General features: G+C 43.7%; 1 long non-coding RNA gene across 2 annotated transcripts in view; it reads right to left on the bottom strand.

Annotated features, from left to right (window-relative positions):
- Positions 1-2311: 2311 nt before the first annotated feature.
- LOC122553957 overlaps positions 2312-23417 on the bottom strand; it is a 52243-nt gene continuing 31137 nt past the window's right edge. For both annotated transcript variants that reach the window (XR_006312875.1, XR_006312874.1), the window contains exon 3: positions 2312-3018. This is a non-coding gene — a long non-coding RNA (uncharacterized LOC122553957). The remainder of the gene's footprint in view (positions 3019-23417) is intronic.

The following is a 23417-nucleotide window of genomic DNA, read 5'->3' as shown; positions in this document are numbered from 1 at the left end:
TAGGATCCAAAATTAGATATTTTGGAAGCATTATGCCTTTTTCAAGGTCTCTTTGATAAACCAGCCCGTGGGTCTTGGATGACCAAAGGGTGTGCAATTTGTCGTATCAAACTTTAAGTGCTGACCACTTAACCTTCCATCATAAAAGGGGGACATAAGAACTGAAAGCAGGCGTAGGCATTTCAGCCCCTTCAGCCTGTCTCACCATTTGATAGGATCATGGCTGATCTCTTCTTGGCCGCCACTCCACGATTCTGCCCGCTCTCCATAACTCTTCAACCCATTATCGATTAAAAATCTATCTCCTCCTTAAATTTGCTCAATATCCCAGCAACCTTTGCACTCTGGGGTAGTGAATTCCATACAATCACAACTCTTTGAAAGAAGTTCACCTCATCTCTGCTTTAAATCTGCTACCCTTTATCCGAAAGCTATGATTTCTCATTCTGGATTGGCCCATGTGAAGACACACCCTTTCTACATCTAGTCGGGGTAGGTAGTTGGAAAATGCCTCCCATTCTACCAAGTTTGGTGTCCATTCTTCAAGTAGGATGGCAGGCCATTACAAAGGGTTTGATGAAGAGTGACACGAGAGCTGAACAGTGAAGATTAGCTTTGTATCTTGGGGCTTCCTCTTCCCGAAGCAAAGAGAAGCAGAATCCTTGAAGCTAAAGAAAGTGGAATTAGACTTGTTTGTTTTCTACAGGTGCAGTTCCAGAGAGTGGGGAAGAAAACTAATGAAATAAATTTCGGCCAGAGGTTTGTAATTGCATGGTGATCGATATATAGAGCAAACCACTGGTGCAGGTGAATGCTAATGCTCAGAATAAATATGGGCTGTAAAATATAATATACACAAGTCAAAAGATAGATGGACCAATGCACTTGCAGACAAAAAATTCTTTACTATAGCTTTAAAAAATCTTTGGCAATACAGGAAACTAACAATTGCAATCTCCGTCTTTTAAACAGCCAACTTCGAAGAGTTAATGCTGCACGAAACAGTAATCAAAATCAGTTATCTGCAAAAACAATCAACACCATAACTTTTAGTTTGAGCAGACATTGCCTTCACAAAGGTTAAGGAAGTGAAATTATTACTTCATGGAATGAAGCACTGCACGTGCCTCAGTCGCAACCCACTCTTTGCCCCCATCGGGTTTTCTCCCATTCCCCTGAACCCAACAATTAACGGTTGGAGGTGGTCAGCAGCCACCTTGAAATAGCATATATCACCTTTTTCATTTGAATAGATCAAGGCATGACATTTCTGCAACACTGCCCAATATTTGAGAGGGGTGTGGCTTTAAATATTTTCTTGATGGAATGGCAAAGTTATGGAATTTTTTTAAAAAATGAGGCCTGACCAGAAATTCAACATAAACCGAAAAAGGTTTTACTGCTGCAAAACCATCAAAAGTACTTTTAGTCTGACAGCCCGAAAATTCCCCTAAGACAGCTAAAATCTTCGACTGGTTGAGTAATCAGTTAAGACACATCATACATTGTTGGATGTTTCTGGTTGAAATCCCAGTGCTTGGATCACCTTCAAATTTGCCACCCTCGCTCGTGATGAGTTTAGTCAGTTCCCAGGTGGCCATCTCAACAGAATCGCTCACTGAATTGGCTCACTTGACCTTGAAAGTAAGTTGCCTCAATTCCTTTCTCCTGAACACTGTTGCAGAATTCCCTGATCCAACTTTCCAGGTGAAAGGGGCAGAAGGAGTGGAATTGCCTCAGAGCTGATCGAATTGTGTGGGAACGTCAATGTCTTCTGGGATGAATGAATGAATGAAGAGAGAAGAATAGCCTTTATCCCTGGCATTATCGTGTGATACAAGAATGCCCTTTGTGGTGACCAGGGATGAAGAAGAGAAAAATAGGTGGAGGTTGCTATTTAAGGTAAGCTGACCTGGGATTGGCCATGTCGCAATACTGGTCTATACCACGATTATACTTGAACCTAAGCCACCTCCTGTTCTCCTTAAATGAAATATGCTCCCCTTGATGAATAAAATCACAAGTTTGAACCTGCTTATTTCTTTTTGTCTTTATTATGAAGAAATGTTCCATAAGTTTGTCATAGAGGACGAAAGCACAGAAAGAGACCGTTCAACCCATCAAGTCTGCTCCAGACTGTAACAAGCACTGAACCATTCTAACCCCAATTTCCAGTACATGGCCCATAACCTTGCATAAAAATAGCATGGCAAGTGCACATCTAAATATTTCTTAAACATTTTGAGGATTTCTGCCTCTACCACTTTTACAGACAGACAGTTGCAGAATTCCTGCCACTCTCTGGGTGAAAAAACATTTTCTTCACATTCCCTCTAATCCTCCTGCTCCTTACCTTAAATCCTTGCCCCCAGTCATTAATCCCTTTTCCAAGAATAAAAGTACCTTCCTGTCTACCCAATCTATGTCCCTGTAATTTTATACATCTTAATCAAGTCCTTTCTCTGTGTCCTCTGCTCTAACCCCAGTCTATTTAATTTGTCTTCAAAGCTTAAACTCTCCAGCCCAGGCAACATCTGCAAATCTCTTCTTTGTTCTTTCCCTCCGATAGTGTGGATTCCAGAACTGTACTCTCTCTGTGGCCTAAACAACAATTTATACAGTTCCAGCATCACCTTCCCGCTCGAGGTTCTGCTTTTCAACTTGGCCATCATCTGCTTCCCAATTTGGTGGCCTTTATTGTAGCAACAGGGAGCCAGTCCCTCAGCAGCTTGCTGTCTGTGGACGTATTGTTAGTTCATATCCAGGCCACTGGATGGAGTGCCATGCTGAGGGGTGGGGAGAGCTTGTTGGGCTGGGGGGTAGGGGCAGTGAGACGGGTGCACGTCAGCAGAGGAAGTGTTTGCTCCCTCGGGTGGGCAGGGGGAAGGGAACAAGTAATTGACATAGTTGGCTTTCCCTGCTGTCTGCTGATTATGGAATCGGAATGATGCCAGACATGGAGAAGTCCATAAACTAGCCTGTCCTCTTTCACTGCAGCAATGTGGTGATGAGCTGCTCCTGTGGGGAACATAAACAGCAAAAGATGAAGGGGGAGAAAAAAATAAATAAGCATAAAGATCCAAGAGCACAATACAGCTGTACTTCCAAGCCATAGATAATTTAAAAACGCTGGGCTAATTCAAGCTTTTGGCCTGGTTTCACCAAACCTTTCTAGTTATAAAAGCTCGCTCACTGTGTGAATCCCTAGGTCGGCGTGAGCCACTTTGTCTTAATTACCTTAGGACAAGCTAGTGTCCCCGAAGCAATCATCTGTGTTTGTTAACACTGTACATGCTTCAGTACTACATATAAATAAAACATGACCAATATTACAATATCTTGTTTTTGTGGACCTGAAACCTTAGTAACTGCTTAAATAGAACGCAAAATATATCCCACAGCACCCTGATGCATTTCTGGGTCACTGTGACTTTCTTCCTAAGCAACCTGGCATATGTTGGCACATAATATTAGGCATGGTTTTCAAAAATGCTAAATATTAAAATGCATTGTCAGATTAATGTCAGAGCAGTGATATATCAGCCTCATCCTTTATTATTTTATCCTTTCTTTTCTTATCTCTGCTCCAGTCAGGTCTTTGGAGAATTTATTTTAAACCCAATCCATTACTGTAAATATTAATTAGGAGCGAGGGAGTGAGTTAAAATCCAGTGTAGTCTGTTGTTTCCTTTGGCATATTTTTGAACCCTTTCCTGTGTCAAAAGACATTGAATTGGAGCCAGCTACAGAGCTCCCTAGCACTCCTATCAACAAAGACAAAATAAGAAAGTTAGTATTTCATTACACACAAAAATAAATCACTACCTTTGAGGCAAGTTTTCAGTTCAGGTCTTTTGTCAACAATTTTGGAATGAATACTAATTGATTACTTGAAGAATTGAAAATCTAAATTAGTGTCACAGGTTTCATTTATTCTGTGTGCAGTCCTGCCTGGCCCTCACATCCTAGTAACATCAAAATTTTAAAATCACTTTGCAACTTTTGTGCCTTGGTCTGATCCACCAGTGGCTATTAACAATGATGGGAAAATGAACAATATGAATCTGGAGTCAACTTAATGAAAGATAGCATGTTTGATTGGATTCCTGATGGGTACAGGTTTGATCCAATGTCAAAAAGCAGGATGAACATCACGGGAAGGGGAGCTTTTGTTACCCATTTCTAGCTGTCCTTTAACAGATGGTTTTGCTGGGCTATTTTGGAAAGTGGTTAAGAGCAATGAGCTTAGAGCCACATGTGGACCATTGCAACAGCAGCTTTGCTCCCCAAAAGGACATGAGTGAATCTGATGTTTTTCTGTTCTCAGCCAGCATTTATTACCCAGACAACAGTTAAGAATCAAACACTTTGCTATGGGTTCGAAGTCACATGTAGGCCAGACCAGGTAAGGATAGCAGATTTCCTTCTGTGAGGGAAAATTGGTAAACCAGATGGGTTTTTTACAACAGTGGTTATCTTACTGTCAAATTCAAAACATGCTGTGGGGCGGATTTGAACCTGTCTCCAGACTATTGGAGGGTTTGAGTTATAAGGAAAGTCTGGGACTACTTTCACTGGAGCCTTATAAGGTTTATAAAATCAAGAGGGGCGGAGAAAAGCAAAGGTGTTTTGTCAAAATGAGGGGGCATGTTTTTAAGGTGAGAGGAGAAAGATTTAAAAGGCAACTGAGGGGCAACCTTTTCACACAGAGGGTGGTTCATAGATGGAATGAACTGCTTAAGGAAGTGATAGATGCAGGTACAGTTACAACATTTAAAAGACATTTGGACAGAGACATGAATAGGAAAGGTTTAGAGGGATATGGGCCAAATGCAGGCAAGTGGGGCTAGTTTAGTTTGGGAAACTTGGTCAGCATGGATGAGTTGGGCCATAGGATCTGTTTCCATGCTGTTTGACTCGACAACCTTATCAGGCTGTGATGGGGGTCAGAACCCTGCACTGAGTGGGAATTAAATCTGTTACTATCCCTGATCTGGACAATGAATGGCCAGAGATTGGGTGTCCCTTTCAATGAATGTGGGTGCTGGTAAGGCAGGAAAAAGTCATCAGGAAACTCTGCAGTTTGGAAAAGCAGCAGAATGCCCTTGAAGGTAACTGAGGAAGAGGGCTCCTCAAAAGGGAAAGCAGAAAGCCTTCTCTCCAGCATTTTCAAACTAGAAATAGATCCAGTTGCCATAGCACCATTGTAGTGATGTTGGTTGTGAGACCTGGGGGAGGATTGTGGGAACTGGTGAGTGTTTGTAGCAAGGTAGCTGCCCCTTCTCCCAATACCTTGGGGTTCTTGATCCCAGCTGGCCTCTGACAATCGGCGTAAGTGGCCGCTGACAAAGTCAACTGGCCACCCACTGCTTGTCCCTCTGTTAACCTGCTTCTGGGAGATGGCCTGATGTTTGGAGCTATGGAACCAGCATAATGGCAGTATGTGGGTGCTGGTAAGGCAGGAAGAAGTCTAACATTTCAAACCACCACCTCATTTTTAAATCGACTGAATTGTCACTTTTAGCTTTTGATGTAACCATCCAAGTTAAGGCTTTAGGATATAGCTACATTTTGAACACTTGGTGGTATCCATTCCATTCTACATCCAGCCATGCCAGTGTGGTGGTTTTCAGTGAATTCTTCACCGGAGTTTTCCTTTCACAACTTGGTCTCACACGTGGCCAGCAGTCCGTTGTGGGATTTCCACCTTCCTGATTCCTCCAAAGTGCTTGATTCTCACTGGTTGGGATCAATGGTGCAGAGAATCTGGAGAATGGGGATTACTCCTGGATACAGTGAAACTAGGCCACACCCCCTCCAGGTTGCACAATATCTTAAAAAACAAACAAAACCCCAATAAAACTGGTGAATGAAATCAACTAGTCTGATTTGTCTTGTATATTTCAAAATAGAGGATCAGTTTGACCACAACATTCATGTTTTCATTTATTAGTTGAGCTAGGAGATTGCACCACATCACTTAATGTATCACAAGCTCAGCAAAAGACTGTAATCCTCCAAAATGACTAACATTTGGCTTTGTGTTTTCCACACACGCTGATCGAAGCATTAATAGCTTTGCAGGACTAGAGAAATAGTTATGATGAATGACCGGTTCTGTCAGCAGACATGTGGATACATGGTTACATGGACCATGTCAGGTAAAGCCCAATGCATTCATATAGCATTGCTTTCTCTCTTCAAAATCATGAGAAGGCTTGATAGAGTGGCTAGGGAGAAACTGTTGCCACTTGGGAAAGGCTGAAGAGTGAAAGGGCACAGTTTGAGAGTGTTCTGCAAAGGAAGAAAATGCGAGGTGAGAAGAAAAGACTTTTTCAAATGGCGAGTGGTTCTGGGGCTGGAGTGTACTGCCGAGAATTATGGGGCATCAATAGAAGCAGGTTCGATTGATGGAGGAACGTTTAATTGAGGCATTGGATGATTATTGAAAGAGAACCAATGGGCAAGGTTACAGAGTGTAGGGAAATGACAGCAGGAGAACAACAGTAAATCATGATGTTCATGTGGAGGGCCAGAGCAGATATGATGGGCCAAATGGCTTCCTTCTGCACTGCAACACCTCTGTGATTCTGTGACAGTCAGGCACTCCTTTCTGCTGGATCAGTATCTATGAGGTATAAGAAAAGGAATAATGCGCATTTATATAGCACCTCTCATGGTCTAACTATGTCCCAAAACACTTTACAATCAATTAAGTGCTTTAGAAGTGAAGTGTGCTAACTGTATAATATAAGTGACGGCAGCTAATTTGCACATAGCAACCTCTGACAAATAATATGGCAATAGACAAATAGTCAGTTTTTTTAACCTGTCGATAGAAGGATAAATGTAAACCAAGACACCAAGATGATCTCTTCTTCTCCAAATAGTACTGAGGAACCCTTTATTCCATCTGAGATGGGGTCTGACTTAAATGTCTCATCCAAAGACAAAACAACAACAAAACAGAATCAACACTGTTACCTTGCTGCACTGGAGGGACAGTCGAGAGTTTGTGCTTGTCTCTCTCCGACTGAACTGTGAGAGAGCTAACTGCTAACCATTGGCTGTGAAAGAATATAATCTCTGACCTTTAGTGATTGTAATGGGGTCGGGCAGGTGGACCTCATAGAACAGGAGTTCCCTGATCAGATCGGATTAACAGCCCCAATCAGGGAACCTTAGCTGACAGGTAAGAACAGGAGTGTCAGGGGTTCTGCTCACTGTGAGGAGGCTGAGGGGGCTGGATCATTGTCAGGGACTCTCTATATGTAAATCAAGGGTGACTTGATGACAAGATACCAGCCTCTATCAAGTCTGTGCAGTGCAAAACATTATTTTAAAGTAGCACTGGTACAGACGAGTTGGCTATCAACCAAGTACTTTCAATTACAATGATGTGCTGTTTTATTGCAGGTCCAAGCCATTAGATTTGTGTGGCTTTGCCTTACCTGTAATAACCTTCAATTTCTGTCTGTGTTGCAATGCACAAGCTTATGAGTGTGCAATGTATTTATTTGCACAAGTTTTACAGTACCTCAGCAAAACGGTGACACACGTTCTTACAACTCAATTTCTAGACGAGAAACCAAAGAACTGCAGATGCTGGAAATCAGAAACAAAAACAGAAATTGTTGGAGAAACTCAACAGGTCTGGCAACATCTGCAGAGAGAAAGCAGAGTTAACGTTTTGCCCAGACCCGTTGGGTTTTCCCAGCAATTTCTGTTTTTGTTCAACTTCTAGTCACTTGTGGGGTAGTAGTTACGTTGTGGGAATGCCATTGTGCCAGAGTCCCAGGTAAATGTTCTGGGCCCGTGGGAATCCTATAATGCAGATGGTGAAACTGAATTTGATATAGTCAGGAATTAAAAAGCTAGCTTTAAATCACCATAATTGAAAAAAATTCTAATGTCTTTTACGGAATGAAATTTGCCTTCCTCGACTCGTCTGGTCTGCATGTGACTCTAGACCAATGGCTTCAGGAAATGAATCAATTCTGGGCCAATTAAGGATAGGCAGTAAATGCCGTCATTGCCAGTGATGCTCACATCTTGCGCAAAATTAAAGATGAGCTATGGTCATGTTTGTTTACTCTGAGTTCAATCCCAGGCTTACTGAATCAAGTACAAGGAGTAGTGATCAGTTCTCAGACTCAAACACAAAACCATTTAGTTATTGAAAGCTACAGTTTCCACTTTTTTAGACTTCTCTCCTGGCGAGCTTCTGCTTTACTTTGTCATTATTTTGTTCATGATTTCTGGTTTGGACCTCATGGACTTCCGAATGCTGGGAAGGGATTTTCCTATTTGCTGTGATATGGCCGCAGGGTGAGAATTCCACTTACACCCAGAAACTCTACCCCATCACTAACCCACTAGCCTTACTCAGGACAGGGAGGGGGGACAAATGCTTGGGGTCATTGGAGATGGACTCTCAGGTGGGATTCCCAGGACTGAACTTGAGCTGGCGAGGGCAAAGCCTATCAAAAGGAACCTCTACCACCAGTGTGGCCAGTGACTTCCAGGAGCAGAAGTGATTCAGAAGCTTCAACATTTTGTGATTGCTGGCAACAGGTTGCTGCGAATTTGAGTGACCTGGAGATGACCCAAGTCTTTGTACCTCAGTCTTGGAGTTGGTGCAGGGGTGACACTGGAGGCAGATAAATCCCTAAGACCTGATCAGGTGTACCCTAGAGCTCTGTGGGAAGCTAGGGAAGTGATTGCTGGGCCTCTTGCTGAGATACATGTATCATCGATAGTCACAGGTGAGGTGCTGGAAGCCTGGAGGTGAGCTAATGTGGTGCCTCTGTTTAAGAAGGGCGGTAAGGACAAGCCAGGGAACAATAGACCAGTGAGCCTGAAATCGGTGGTGGGCAAGTTGTTGGAGGGAATCCTGAGGTACAGGATGTACATGTATTTGGAAAGGCAAGGACTGATTAGGGATAGTCAATATGGCTTTGTGCGTGGGAAATCATGTCTCACAAACTTGATTGAATTTTATTTGAAGAAATAACAAAGAGGATTGTTGAGGGCAGAGTGGTAGATGTGATCTATATGGACGTCAGCAAGGCGTTCGACAAGGTTCCTTATGGGAGACTTAGCAAGGTTAGATCTCATGGAATACAGGGAGAACTAGCCATTTGGATACAGAACTGGCTCAAAGGCAGAAGACAGAGGGTGGTGGTAGAGGGTTGTTCCTCAGACTGGAGGCCTGTGACCAGTGGAGTAAAACAAGGATCGGTGCTGGGTCCTCTACTTTTTGTCATTTACATGAATGATTTGGATGTGAGCATAGTTAGTAAGTTTGCAGATGACGCCAAAATTGGAGGTGCGGTGGACAGCGAAGAAGGTTATCTCAGATTACAATAGGATCTTAGAGTCATAGAATCATATAGATGTACAGCATGGAAACAAACCCTTTGGTCCAGCCTGTCCATGCCGACCAGATACCCCAACCGAATCTAGACCCACCTGCCAGCACCCGGCCCATAACCCTCCGAACCAAAATTGGAGGTGTAGTGGACAGCAAAGAAGGTTACCTCAGATTATAACACGATCTGGACCAGATGGGCCAATGGGCTGAGAAGTTGCAGATGGAGTTTAATTCAGATAAATGCGAGGTGCTGCATTTTGGGAAAGCAAATCTTAGCAGGACTTATACACTTACTTCCTATTGGAAAGGTGTAGTGAAACTTGGAAGAGTTCAGAAAAGATTTACAAGGGTGTTGTCAGGGTTGGAGGATTTGAGCTATAGGGAGAGACTGAACAGGCTGGGGCTGTTTTCCCTGGAACATCAGAGCTTGAGGGGTGACCTTATAGATGTTTATAAATTATAAGGTAAATAGACAAAGTCTTTTCCCTGGGCTGGGGGAGTCCAGAACGAGAGGGCATAGATTTAGGGTGAAAGAAGAAAGATATAAAAGAGACCTAAGGAGCAACCATTTCATGCAGAGGGTGGTACGTGTATGGAATGAACTGCCAGAGGAAGTGGTGGAGGTGGGTACAATTGCAACATTTAAAGGGCATTTTAATTGGTATATGAATAGGAAGGGTTTGGAGGAATATGGGCCAGGTACTGTCAGTTGGGACTAGATTGGGTTGGGATAGCTGGTCGGCATGGATGGGTTAGACCGAATGGTCTGTTTCCGTGCTGTACATCTCTATGACTGTATCTGGAGGGGACAGAAGCCTGTGCTCAAAGCCAAACATTCCTGACCCTTTTGAGAGACTTGGACACCTAGGCCTCAGCTTCTGGTCAACCAGCCCCTGCTGGACAGAATGTCTGTGGGGTTGGGCGGTTGGGCTGAATGGGCCCGACACTGTCTGGGATCTTTCACAATCTGACATCTTGGACCACGTTCTTGTAGTGAGGGATGCAAGTTACTCGGTGGGTAGATTTTAGCACAGTCTAGGAGTGCATCAAAGAGTGGGACTTTTTGGTTGCAACTCATACCACCCCACAAACAGGAAATTGAGATGAACCCTACACCTCCAGCTCTACAGGTTTTGAATTATACATTTCTTGATGTTATGTTGAGTAAATTTAATCTTGCCTCTTAATTTCCATAATTTGTCTTGGAGCCAATTGCACAAAGCAGTTGTACATTAAACACAGTTGTCCATGTTTGTGCTCCAGTTTTCAGTTCACACCAATTTTGACTTCTGAGGAAAGGTGGTGATGGCTGTGGGGCAAATTCTCATTTTCACATCCAGGTCGTGATTAGGGAGAGGATTGGATCGCTATCCCTTCCTGAATCCAGCCAATTTGCACAAGGGGAATGAACGTCACATCTCTCCACCCCCACCCGCCCCCCCCCCCGCCCCCCTATACGATGGAGTTCTGATCACAACAACAATATCTTGCATTTGCTTATCACGTGAATTGCAATAAAACCCACCCTTTGCCTCTTCACAGGGGCGTAACCAAAATTCTGACAGCCAGCCACATAAGACAGTATTGGCTTGGGTGATCGAACACATGGTGGGTTTTAAGGTGTGCTTCAAAGTAGGTTGGTGGTGCAGAGGGAAGAAGAATCTTCCGGAAGGAATTCCAGAGCTCGGGGTTAAGCTAGCTGAAGGTAGGGCTACCTTTGCGGGACCAAACAATGTGAGGAATGGTGCAAGAGCAGAGGATCGCAGAGCTCTCAGTGGGTTGTGGACCCTGGGGAGAATACAGAGGTAGGGTGTGGACCATGGAGGGAGCTATGACAAGGAGACATCTCAACCATTTTATGCAGGGAAGGTCTGGAGACCTTCTGACAGTCTGGGGAAGGAGGGAAGACGGCTGGTGAGAATGTCACCCAGCCTGAACAGCTGGCACAAGTTGGCACCTTGGAGTGAATACATTTCTTTTGCTACATCTGGGAGATGTAAGCCGGGAACAAAGCAAGACAAAGCTAACCCAAAGGCCACCATTAAACAGGTGGAAAAACCAGGAGGCAATTAGATTCTCACTATATTTGTTTGGGCAATGCAGGTTCTGGAAGCCATTTGGAAGCACATTAGACTGAGTTTGATCTCTAACTACTGTCTGCAGGAGTCCGAGGGGGGTGACAGGCATAATTGCTGGAGTTCTGTCATAATTAAGAGCCACTTCAGTTTCCAACGCACCGTGTAACTAGGGTATAGTCCGACAAGAGAAAAGCTGGCAGCATCAAAAACATTGCAGTTAGTGCGCTGTAAACTATAAAATAGTGCTGTCAGAGCAGTAAAAATGTCAACAATAGGCATTATAGCAGAAATACTCTTTTCTCAGGCCAGTAATCAACACCCCAGGGTTGGAAATCACTGCTCAAATTGCTAGATTATAAAACTGTACATCACACGCCTGCACTACAGAGTGCAGTAGTAAACAATGGCCTGTAATCAATTTTTCTTATTAAAGTTTAATCATGCTGTTTATTGAACATTTTTCAACAAGATAACAGTTCTTGACCAAGCTGCAATCCTGTAGCAGCACATTGCCCATAAACATTCACCAGTACATTAAAGTAATTCAAGCAGCCCTTTTACAATACTGTCCTATCATGTCCCGTAGTTAGTATGGACTATACCTGCAAAAGACATGCTCATGATATCGTTAGATCATGATCCAAAGGTTGTACGGTCTCAGACACCACCTTAACTGGGGCCACTTGAAACATGACACGCTGATAGAACCATGTCCAGTTTATAAACGAAAAGCTCAATATCAACCCAAACATTGAAGTGCCCATGATTGTAATGTGTGTATGTATCAGGAGCTGTCTAATGAATGTTTTCATACTATTTTACCCATATGTAGTTTTATGTTGTGGGAACTGACATACGTTTTGCCTCATAGAAACCAAAAGAACTGTGGATGCTGTAAATCTGAAACAAGCACAAAAATTGCTGGAAAAGCTTAGCAGGTTTGGCAGCATCTGCGAAGAGAAATCAGAATTAACATTTTTGGAAGATTTGGAGCTCAGGTTGAGGTTCTGAATGTAAGTTTACTCGCTGAGCTGGAAGATTTGTTTTCAGACGTTTCGTCACCATACCAGGTAACATCATCAGTGAGCCTCTGGTGAAGCACTGTTGTTATGACCCGCTTTCTCTATATAAACACAAACAGAAAGCTGGTCATAACAACAGTGCTTCATCAGAGGCTCACTGATGATGTTACCTAGTACAGTGATGAAACGTCTGAAAATTAACCTTCCAGCTCAGCGAGCAAATTTACATCCAGAGTTAACATTTCGGACCTGGTGACCCTTCCTCGGAATTGTTCTGTGGAAGGGTCACAAGACTGGAAACATGAACTCTGATTTCTCTTTACAGATGCTGCCAGACCTGCTGAGCTTTTCCAGCAATTTCCGTGTTTGATTATAAATATTGCCTCAGTAGGTACAAATAAAATAAGTAAAGTCATTATACTTTCAGATGGTCATAGGTCTGCTCTCTCTCTCTCTCTCTAGAGAGAGAGAGAATGAGATCGAGAGCAAAAATGTGGGAGATGACTGTGGTGAGTTTAACCTGAGGGCCACCATGCCTCAGGCAGGTAGTGAGGTTGAGAATGCAGGGCATTCATGGTAATTGAACAGCTGGTTTGCAATGCAGGACAATGCCAACTCCATGGGTTCAATTACTGCACCAGCTGAGGTTACAATGAGGTTCTTACCTTCACAACCCATCCCCTCTGCTGAGGTGTAGTGACCCTCAAGTTAAACCACCATCAGGCGCTTGCTCTCTCTCTTGCTCTGTCTCTCTCTCTCTCTAATGAAAGAGCAGCATTATGGTCCTCTAATACAAATACCATTCTGGGAGCAACAGTTCACACCAGATTGGGGGCTGTATGCTCCAGTGGCCTTCAGCTACGATATTGAGTGTTATATGAAATGCTTTGAATGATGTCATTGGGAAAGAAGTTTCTCCTTTCTGAAAAGGAGTTGCCTGAACTCCCCCGTGGTTTAGTGCGTAAATACTCTGCCATCTGTGGTACTGAGCCTTGGGATAAAAGGTCTAGGACATGAGATCACTGAAGCAAAGCCAACTCTGTCTTCATGAACATGAGAGAGCAAGGCCATGGCAGAATCTCATTATTTTGAGATATTTGGAGGGAATGCCAATATGTCCCTCTTGATCACTACAGAACCATTTCATGAGGGATATGATGAGTTTGTGACATTACTGAGGGCTGAATTTCTCCTGATTGTTGAATGGGAATTGACGTAGACTTTCTGTGGAAAGTACCTGGACAATTGGCTCAGCAAATCTCCCTCCAAAGCCTGAGTAGATGGGGGTGGTGGGTGCGGGTGCGGGGGTGGTCGGGGGTGTTGGTGGTGGCGATGGTGGGTAGGATCCCTCATGGGAGCTCAGTCCTCAGATGAGTGTTGGGTTCGGCTGTGTTGCTTTTATGGTGAAGTTGTTTGCCAATGCTCCTTCCCTTGATTGGAGCATTGGACAGCGCTGACTGCCCATAGACTTAGATTCCAACAACACCCAAAAGGTAGCACCACATAAATAGAATGAGATACTTGCTTCCAACAAGTGACCCTCTGTTTGAGGCACTCTAGCCATTTGGATTCCTTTATATTCCAGCAAAGATTTAGGGAGGAGTAGGCACCCAACAGGATAAAGAGGAGGCAATGGAGCAGCAGGAGGAAATGAGAGGTGGAGATAAGAAGAAGGTAGCAGTAGTCTCCCATTCAGATGGTAACCCTGTTCATCAGTTTCCTGTTGCCTCATGGCTATTTCCTGTACTTGCTGCTGTCAGCCTCAGCCTTCCTTCAGCTCTGCCCTCAGTCTTTCCACTAATCTGACCTGGAAAGTTTGGATTGGTGCTGATGCTTGGACCTGTTGAAGTGTACAACTGAATGGTTTAAATTAATCACAAGATGCTGTGGGGTTGACCTGGGATTAAACATCACACCTTGTAACAGAGACAAGACGCGGATCTATAGCATGCCATGTTATCTTATCCCAGTGCTCCGGGATTAAGAGTGGGTGAAGGGCGACATAGGGTTTGGAACCATGTTTTGTCCTATCTCCCTTCTTTTTCCCCAGAATCCTGTCATGAGGGTCAGCTCCTCAGACCAACAAAGTGGGAGAGGTCACTCAGGGTGTGGCCAATCACTGGGCTGGTGGGCAGCATTCTCCCTCCGACCATCGGAAAGTAACGGGGCCCAGTTGGACTCTGGCATGATTTCAAAATAGTGGAATACTTGCCGGATTTTCGAAGACATTCGGTTTAGCTAATGCTGAGTAAATGTTCAAAAGTGCATTCCGAACTGGAATGCCATCACAAACCACTTGATGCGCCCACAGTGACGTTAGCCAGAGATCATGGAATGATACAGAGCAGAAGGAGGTCATTCTGCCCACAGTGCCCATGACATCCTCTCGCCGCAGCAGACCCACTTCCCTGATCCTTTTTTTTTTGCTCTGCCCTGTAAATATTAGCTTTCTGAGTGTATGTTCAACTGACTTTTTGGAAGTTCCTTTTGTATCTGCTCCCATCGCCCTTTCAGACACTACATTTCGGAATATTGATGCCAGACTAGCCCCTTTCCAATTAGGTGCAACCCTGTGAACCCCTGAGGGCAAAGTGTTGGGATAACCTCTAGGATCACATTGGAGCATATTCTGGGCTGTTGTAGCCGCATTTTGCATATTCATTCCCTGAGGGAATGCAGCTGCAGCTTTGCAAACTCTGACCTGTGCTCCAATAGTGAAATAATGTATGTATAATGCATGTGGTCACTTCCACTGACACTCTTCCCATTAGGACACAGTTTCTTAATTCATGCTCAAGTATTGTTGACCTGGCAGACCCCACACAGACACTGTTCCACACATGTACATAGCCAGCAGGAGTTCCTGCATAATAATTCAGAGCACAATACCTAGCTGACTTTACCTTTCCAAAAGCAGGGCAAAATTACTGCTAGGAATCCGAAATAACCACCAGAAAAAAAATAGCGAAAGATGCTCCACAGCTCCGGCAGCATCTGTGACGTGGGAAATGGAGTTAACATTCCAGCCATAGTGTGGAGTGCAAGGAGGGAGTCCATCAAAACAATGGGGGAAGCTGAACCTCCATGAGTAACTACATTCAACTGCAGATGGGCATATCGATGAGCTGTTTCTGCAGAGTGAATCATAGAACGCGTACAGTGTGGAAGCAGGCCATTCGGCCCCTGAGTCCAGAATGGCCCTGCAAAGAGCACCCCGTTCAGACCCACCTCATCCCTGTAGCCCTGTATTCCCAATGGCTAACTCACCTAGCCTGCACATCCCTGAATGCTATGGGCAATTCAGAATGGCAAAAAAGTGATGACTGCAGATGCTGGAGATGAGTCTAGATTAGAGTGGTGCTGGAAAAGCGCAGCAGGTCAGGCAGCATCCGAGGAGCAGAAAAATTGACGTTTCAGGCAAAAGCCCTTCTTTGCCCGAAATGTCGATTTTCCTGCTCCTTGGATGCTGCCTGACCTGCTGTGCTTTTCCAGCAATTTAGAATGGCCAATCCACCTAATCTGAGAGTCTAGATATGTACAGCATGGAAACAGACCCTTTGGTCCAACTCGGCAAAAGTGAGGACTGCAGATGCTGGAGATCAGAGTCTAGATTAGAGTGGTGCTGGAAAAGCACAGCAGGTCAGGCAGCATCTGAGGAGCAGGAAAATTGACATTTCCGGCAGGAGCCCTTCATTAGTTGGTCCAACTTATCCATGCAGACCCGATATCCTAAATTAACCTAGTATTTTGCCCATTTCCCTCTAAGTCCTTCCTACTCATATTCCCATCCAAATATCTTTTAAATATTGTAATTGTACCAGTCTCTACTACTTCCACTTCATTCCATACATGCACGACATGAGGACGTTGCCCCTTAGATCCATTCTAAGTCTTTCCCCTCTCACCTTAAACCTGTGCCCTCTAGTTTGGACTTCCCTACCCTGGGGAAAAGACCTTGGCTATTGACTCTACCAATGCCCCTTATGATCTTTGGACTGTGAGAGGAAACCGGAGCACCCAGAGGGAACGCAGACACAGGGAGAATGTGCAAATTTCATACAGGTGGTCACCAGAGGGTGGAATCAATCTAAATTCCCTGGTGCTGTGAGGCAGCAGTGCTAACCACTGAGCCACCACATCGCCTGGTCAATGGTGCGCAGCTAGTTTGCCAATTTAAGTTGCCAATTAGAGGCCACTCAGCAGGATACAGAACCCCTCCTCCCACCCTGCCCCATTCCTATCCTGAACTAGGTCACCCAATTTCAAATGGAAATTGGATGGCAGTTGAGGGAAATAAACCAGAGAGACAGAATGAGATTGACTAAATTGTTCTTAGAGAGAGCTCATTGGGGTGACTGATCTCAGTCGGAGACGTAAATAAATCTCCTTGTGATTGTTGCTGAAAAGGGGGATGTACTTTGCACATTGTACTGATCACAACAAAACGCGAGAATGCCAAATTTCAAAGGGACCACACCAATTTACGTAACAGGAGAAAGAAAAATGAGCTGTGTTCTGCAAGGTGACTCCTCAGCCAGTGTCAAGCTCATCCTTTCCAATCAGCAAGAGAGAAAGGAAAACAATTAGAAACAAGGCAGAGTGGGAGAAAAGTGAAATGAGATCGACAATATTTGAATGAAATATAAACTATAGAAAACTGTGAAACTCTTGACTGACAGATAAGGTGGTGTTCCTTTTGCTTGTGTCAAGCTGGTCTTGGGGACACTGACCTGACCAAGATTGGGAGCTTAAATGAAAAATGCAACAACCCAATTTGCATTTGGTATCTTCCCAGTGTTAAGGAGAATGTATTATGAGCAGCAAATGCAGTATTCTGTAATGAGGAAATTACACGTAAATCTCTGGAAGGAGTTTTCCGGGTCTGGGTTTATGAGAAGAGTGAAGATAAGAAGGGCAGGTATTGCATCCCTGTACTTCATAGGATCTCTACAATGTGCAAAGAGGCCATTCGGCCCATTGAGTCAACTTTAACCCTCTGAAGAACATTGCACCTTGACCCAACTCACTACCCTATCCCATAGCCTCGCACTTACCATGGCTAACCCACCTGGACACTACAGGGCAATTTAGCTTGGCCAATCCACCTGAACTGCACAGGGAGGAAACCCACACAAACATGGGGACAATATGCAAACTCCACACAGACTGGAATCAAACCTGGGTCCCTGGTGCTGTGAGGTAGCACTGCTAACCACTGAGCCACCGTACTGTCCTTGTATGGAAAACTGTCTAAGGAAAGGGAGGGGGTGTTGGTCATGACTGAGCAGTGGACACCACTCAGTGAATAGCTCCTTTGGAACATTGAAAGGTGCAGGGGCTGAGGTAATATGTTCAGTGTTGGCACTGTACTGGAGGAGAGTGGATGTAGCCACACCCTGGTTGATAATGTCTATTCTATTTCATGTATACCTTTCCTCAGTGATTCTGCTCTCCAAGAAGCATACCATTCCTCTTGTCCAATCTGACACTTCCATAAACATATGTTGCTAGCGTGAGGTGAAGAGGTGGGCAGAGAAGAGGGAATGGGTTCAATGGGCCAAATGGCCTGTTTTTGCACTATACAGTCAATGGAATTCAATACAAGGACAAATAGTTATGTTTAATAAAGAGCTGATAATTATATTCATTATGTAGAGAGTAAAGTTACAAAACTGTCAAATAAATTTGATGTGGCAGTGGTGTTGGACTGGGGTGGATTAGGTCAGAAGTCAGATGACATCAGGTTACAGTCCAACAGGTTTATGTGAAATCACAAGCTTTCAGAGTGTTGCCCATTCATCAGGTGATGTCACACCTCATCTGACTAAGGAGCAGCACCCTGAAAGCTTAATGATTTCAAATAAACCCTTTGGACTGTAACCTGATGTTATCTGAATTCTGACCGAATAAATTTGATACAGCTCAAGCTCATTTAGAAAAGTTAGTCAGCTTTCTGGCAACGTTTGCAAGTCCCTTGGTGGTACCTCTACCTGCCCTGTAAACCTCACTTCCTGTGACCATTACTGCACTGACAAATTCTGTGTCTTACAATTGTGTACTCCACAACCACCTGATGAAGGAGCAGTGCTCTGAAAGCTCGTGCTGTTGGACTATAACCTGGTGTTGTGTGATTTTTAACTTTGCACTGACAAAGACCTGAGAGCACTCTTTGAAATAGATCTCGAGCTGTGTTGACATCAGGTTGAAGACTGAGCCACTCAGGTAGCAGTTGAGCTTGTTTTTTATGCCCCATTTATTTATTACCACATTCCCCCCTCCCCCCAACATCCACCTGTCCAGTGCTGCCTCTGAAATGTCACCCACATTCGCCTGAGGGCCTGGAGTGAAAGCAACCAGAGAAACCTTCAGACAAAGAAAGTACTGCTATCAGTTTTGTTCCAGCATCAAAACTGTGGCCAGTGACATTGCTCTCTGCTGCTGTAGATAATGCAGCTGGAGGATAAAGCTCTTATACATTTTAATGTGACCTTAGCCAAGGCTTTTTTCTCCCCCTCCTCTCCCCTCCATCAATGCAGATGAACAGCTGACTATACTTGAGCTTGAATCAGGCTAATGGCATCCAGCTACCCTCTGTTCTTTTAGATGCAAAAGACCTTGATACATATGGGAAAGGTTGTTTGGAGGGGAGGGGAGGGGTTAGGGGAGAGACGCGCTCTTGAAGATTACAGATAGTGTGCCGAAAAATCTTCCAGACTTCCAGGTGACAAAAAGTGCCCTGTGCTCTCAGACCCTGGGGATTGTTAGTTGACCACACTATATTTGACTTGAGATAGAATCTTCTTTCAGTGTATGACTGAAGACATTCCATTGTCACCAGAAATGTGTGAGGAAGATAAGGCGACCTTTCAGTTGTTCTTATTTAAAAACTGAATAGGCCACTACTGCTATAATACCATCAGCAGCATTGTTCGAAGAAATGCTTTCTTTCTCTGGCAAAATATATTCATCAATTATCACAAGCTGAATCAATGTTTGGAGCCCTGAGTGCAAACGGTGTTGTCTTCATGAACTGCATAACCTTTCAAAATAACTTTGAGCTTTAGCTTTGTGGCTTTGGGCATCTTGCGTGAAACTCTTTGTTCAGACAATTGGCCAGATACCTATCTGGTATGTTTGTAACTGAAGTCAGTAGGAAAATACAATGGCCTCTCTCCATAATGCCGCTTTTAGGAAGCTCACAGATATTGTGTTGAAGTACAGGGGCTCTTTAAACTGAACGCATTATTTAGCTTTATGTCATTCAAAAGGAAACTTGTGGAAAACATCTCTGAACAGGTGTCATTGTATGCCAGAGAGGGATATCTCAGTGATAGGCTAATTGCTACAGAAAAATATAACAAATGCAAATAGGTACAAAGTAAGATAGAGAATGAATAGTTGCAAACCTACAATTATCCCATCAGTTTTTAAACTACTGTCTTTTCCACTCCACACATGTGACCCTTTATGTAAGAGAGCATGGTCACTCTGGTGAACTGACCATGAATTACTCACTAGCTTCCGTCTGTGTCATGGGTACATGAATAGGAAAGGTTTAAAGAGATATGGGCCAAATGCTGGCAAATGAAACTAGATTAATGTAGGATATCTGGTTGGCGTGGATGAGTTAGACTGACTGGTCTGTTTCTGTGCTGTACAACTGTATGAGTCTATACTATTCCACTTTAACTGATAGGAGCCAACTCCTGCAGATTGGAATCCACCCATCCATCTGCTGATTCTTCCTGTAAGGGTCAGCTCAGTTTGCAGTCACCTCACCTTGGAGTTGGAAAGTTGTGGAAACAAGTTGTATTCCAGGACTTGAGTGCAGAAATTGAGGCTGACACTGCAGTGCTGCACTGTCAGTACTGCCTTTTAAATTAGATGTTAATCTGAAGCCCAATCTCTCCTGTCAAGTGCATGGGGAAAACAATCAAATGATATTGCCTTAAAGAATGGCAGGGAAATTATTACCCATCCTTGCGATATTTATCTCTCTATCAATATAATCAAAACAGACTTTCTGCTTATAATTATATTGCTGTTCTGGGGAGCATACTGTGCACAAATAAACAATCTGCTTTCTACATTAAAATAGTGACTACACAATTTGAATGTATGTAACTAACAGTGAAATGGTTTTGAATGTTTTGGCTCATGAAAGGTTCGGCATAAGTGCAAGATTCTCTTTCATTTTTCCTAAAATAAAGAATTCAAATGAGATTCTCAAAAAGAGAGAGGTCCAAAGTGAGGCAGTAGATTCAATTTGTGATACATATAAATGATTTGGAGGAAGGTATTGGTTGCCTGATAAGCAAGTTTGCAGATGACACTAAGATTGACCACAGTTCTGGTTGCCACATTACCAAAAGGATGTGGATGCTTTGCAGAGGGTGCAGAGGAGGTTCACCAGGATGTTGCTTGGTATGGATGGTGCTAGCTATGAAGAGAGGTTGGGTAGATAGGATTGTTTTCATTAGAAAGAGAGAGGTTGAGAGGGGACCTGATTTGAGGTCTTTAAAATCATGAGAGGTATAGACAGGGTGGATAGCAAGAAGCTTTTTCCTAGAGCTCGGAACTCAATTACTAGGGGTCACAAGCTCAAAGTGAGAGGGGAAAGGTTTAGGCGAGATATACGTGGAAAGTTCTTTACGCAAAGAGTGGTGGGTGCCTTGGAACGAGTTGCCAGCGTAGGTGGTAGACGCGGGAATGACAGTGTCATTTAAGATGCATCTGAACAGATACATGAATGGTCAGGGAGCAAAGGGATACAGACCCTAAGTAAATAGGCGACAGGTTTAAAGGATCTGGATCAGTGCAGCTTGAAGGGCTGAAGGGCTTGTTCCTGTGCTGTAATTTTCTTTGTTCTTTGTAATCAGAATCAGCAAAGGCCGGAATTCAAATCTCAGTCCATTCATAGAATTGTACAGAGGTCACACCAAACCACAAGGTCACTCAAAAAGGGGAGAATGTGCTACAATATTTTCATACTTTCAAGAAGTTACTCCATCATGATGTGACATCTCTTATAAAATGATTGATTTTTGTATAGTGTTTACATTTTGTATTTTAGCCAGCAAAAGGAAATACTTCTTGATGTGTGATAGAATACAAAACTATATTAGGAGAAAGTGAGGACTGCAGATGCTGGAGATCAGAGCTTAAAAATGTGTTGCTGGAAAAGCGCAGCAGGTCAGGCAGCATCAAAGGAACAGGAGAATCGACGTTTCGGGCATAAGCCCTTCTTCAGGATTCTCCTGTTCCTTTAATGCTGCCTGACCTGCTGCGCTTTTCCAGCAATACATTTTTAAGCTACAAAATTATATTTAAAAGTTCAGCTAAATAGAAAAGATAGAATAAAATAAATGGATGTAGGAGAAACAGGTTCAAATTCATGGGATATTGGCACCAGGACTGGGGAAGGAGGGAGCTGTTCTGATAGAACGGGCTCCATCTGAATCACACTGGGACCAGAATGCTGGAGAGTTGCATTACTAGCGCTGTGGGTAGGACTTTAGACTAAATAATGCGGGGTTCAGTTGCATGGAAAATTATGGCTAAAATTAAAGGGAGAAGGCTCAGAATTGATTAATGATTCCAGAACAAGCAATAGGACCAATGAAAAGGTCAGGAATGCAACTTTAGGCACAGCAAATGAAGGGACAACTATGAGAAGGGAGGCAGTCAATGCTGGACTGAGGGTGTTGTACTTCAATGAGCACAGTATATGAAACAAGGAAAATGAGTTTGTGGTGCAGATTGAAATTGCTGGGTATGATGTTGTGGGTATCACAGAGACATGGCTGCAAAGGGATAAGGACTGGGAACTACATATCCAAGGATACACATCCTATGGAAAGGACAGGGCAGTAGGGGTGGAGTTGGCTAGCTTGTAAGAAATGAAATTAAATTGATAGCAAGAAGTGATTTAGAGTTAGAAGGTGTGAATTCTGTGTAGATGAAGTTGAGGAGCTGCAAATGAAAACAGATGAGAGTTGTGTACAGACCTCCTGATAGTTGTCAGGATGTGGGGAAGGAGGTAGAAAAGGCATGTTAGAAAGGCACTACCCCAATAATCATGAGGGACCTCAAATGCAGACGGACTGGGAAAATCAGGTTGGTAGTGGATCCCAAGAAAACGAATTTGTGGAATGTCCATGAGATAGTTTTTTGGAGCAGCTTGTGGTAGAACCTACTACAGAAGAGGCAATTCTGGATTTGGTGATGTGTAATGAGGCAGACTTGATCAGGGACCTTAAGGTGAAGGGACCTCTATGGGGTAGTGACCATAATATGATAGAATATACCCTGAAGTTTGAGAGGGAGAAGCTGGAATCAGATGCAATAGCATTAGTAACGGAGTAAAAGTAACTACAGAGACATGAGGGAGGAGCTGGCCAGAGTTGATTGGAAGGGGAGCCTAGCAGGGAAGACACTGGAGCAGTAATGGCAGGAGTTTCTGGGGGTAATTCGAGAGGCACAACAGAAATTCGTCCCTAGGAAGAAGAAACATACTAAAGGGAGGATGAGGCAACAATTGCTGACAAGGGAAGTCAGGACACCACATAAAAGCAAAAGAAAAATCATAAAATGTGGTGAAGATTAGTGGAAAGCCAGATGACTGGGAAAAACTAGCAGAGGAAAGCTAAAATAACATCAATGAGGGGGAAGAAGATGAAATATGAGAATAATGCAGCCAGGGAACTATAGACAGGTGAGCCTAACCTCGGTGGTGGGCAAGTTGTTGGAGGGAATCCTGAGGAACAGGATGTACATGTATTTGGAAAGGCAAGGACTGATTAGGGATAGTTAACATGGCTTTGTGCGTGGGAAATCATGTCTCACAAACTTGATTGAGTTTTTTGAAGACGTAACAAAGAGGATTGATGAGGGCAGAGCGGTAGATGTGATCTATATGAACTTCAGTAAGGTGTTCAACAAGGT

The sequence above is a fragment of the Chiloscyllium plagiosum genome, chromosome 10 (genome assembly GCF_004010195.1).
Source record: "Chiloscyllium plagiosum isolate BGI_BamShark_2017 chromosome 10, ASM401019v2, whole genome shotgun sequence".
In the NCBI taxonomy this organism is placed as follows: Eukaryota; Metazoa; Chordata; class Chondrichthyes; order Orectolobiformes; family Hemiscylliidae; genus Chiloscyllium; species Chiloscyllium plagiosum.
Note: the sequence above shows the minus strand (reverse complement) of the source record. Positions and strands in the feature narration are given on the sequence as shown.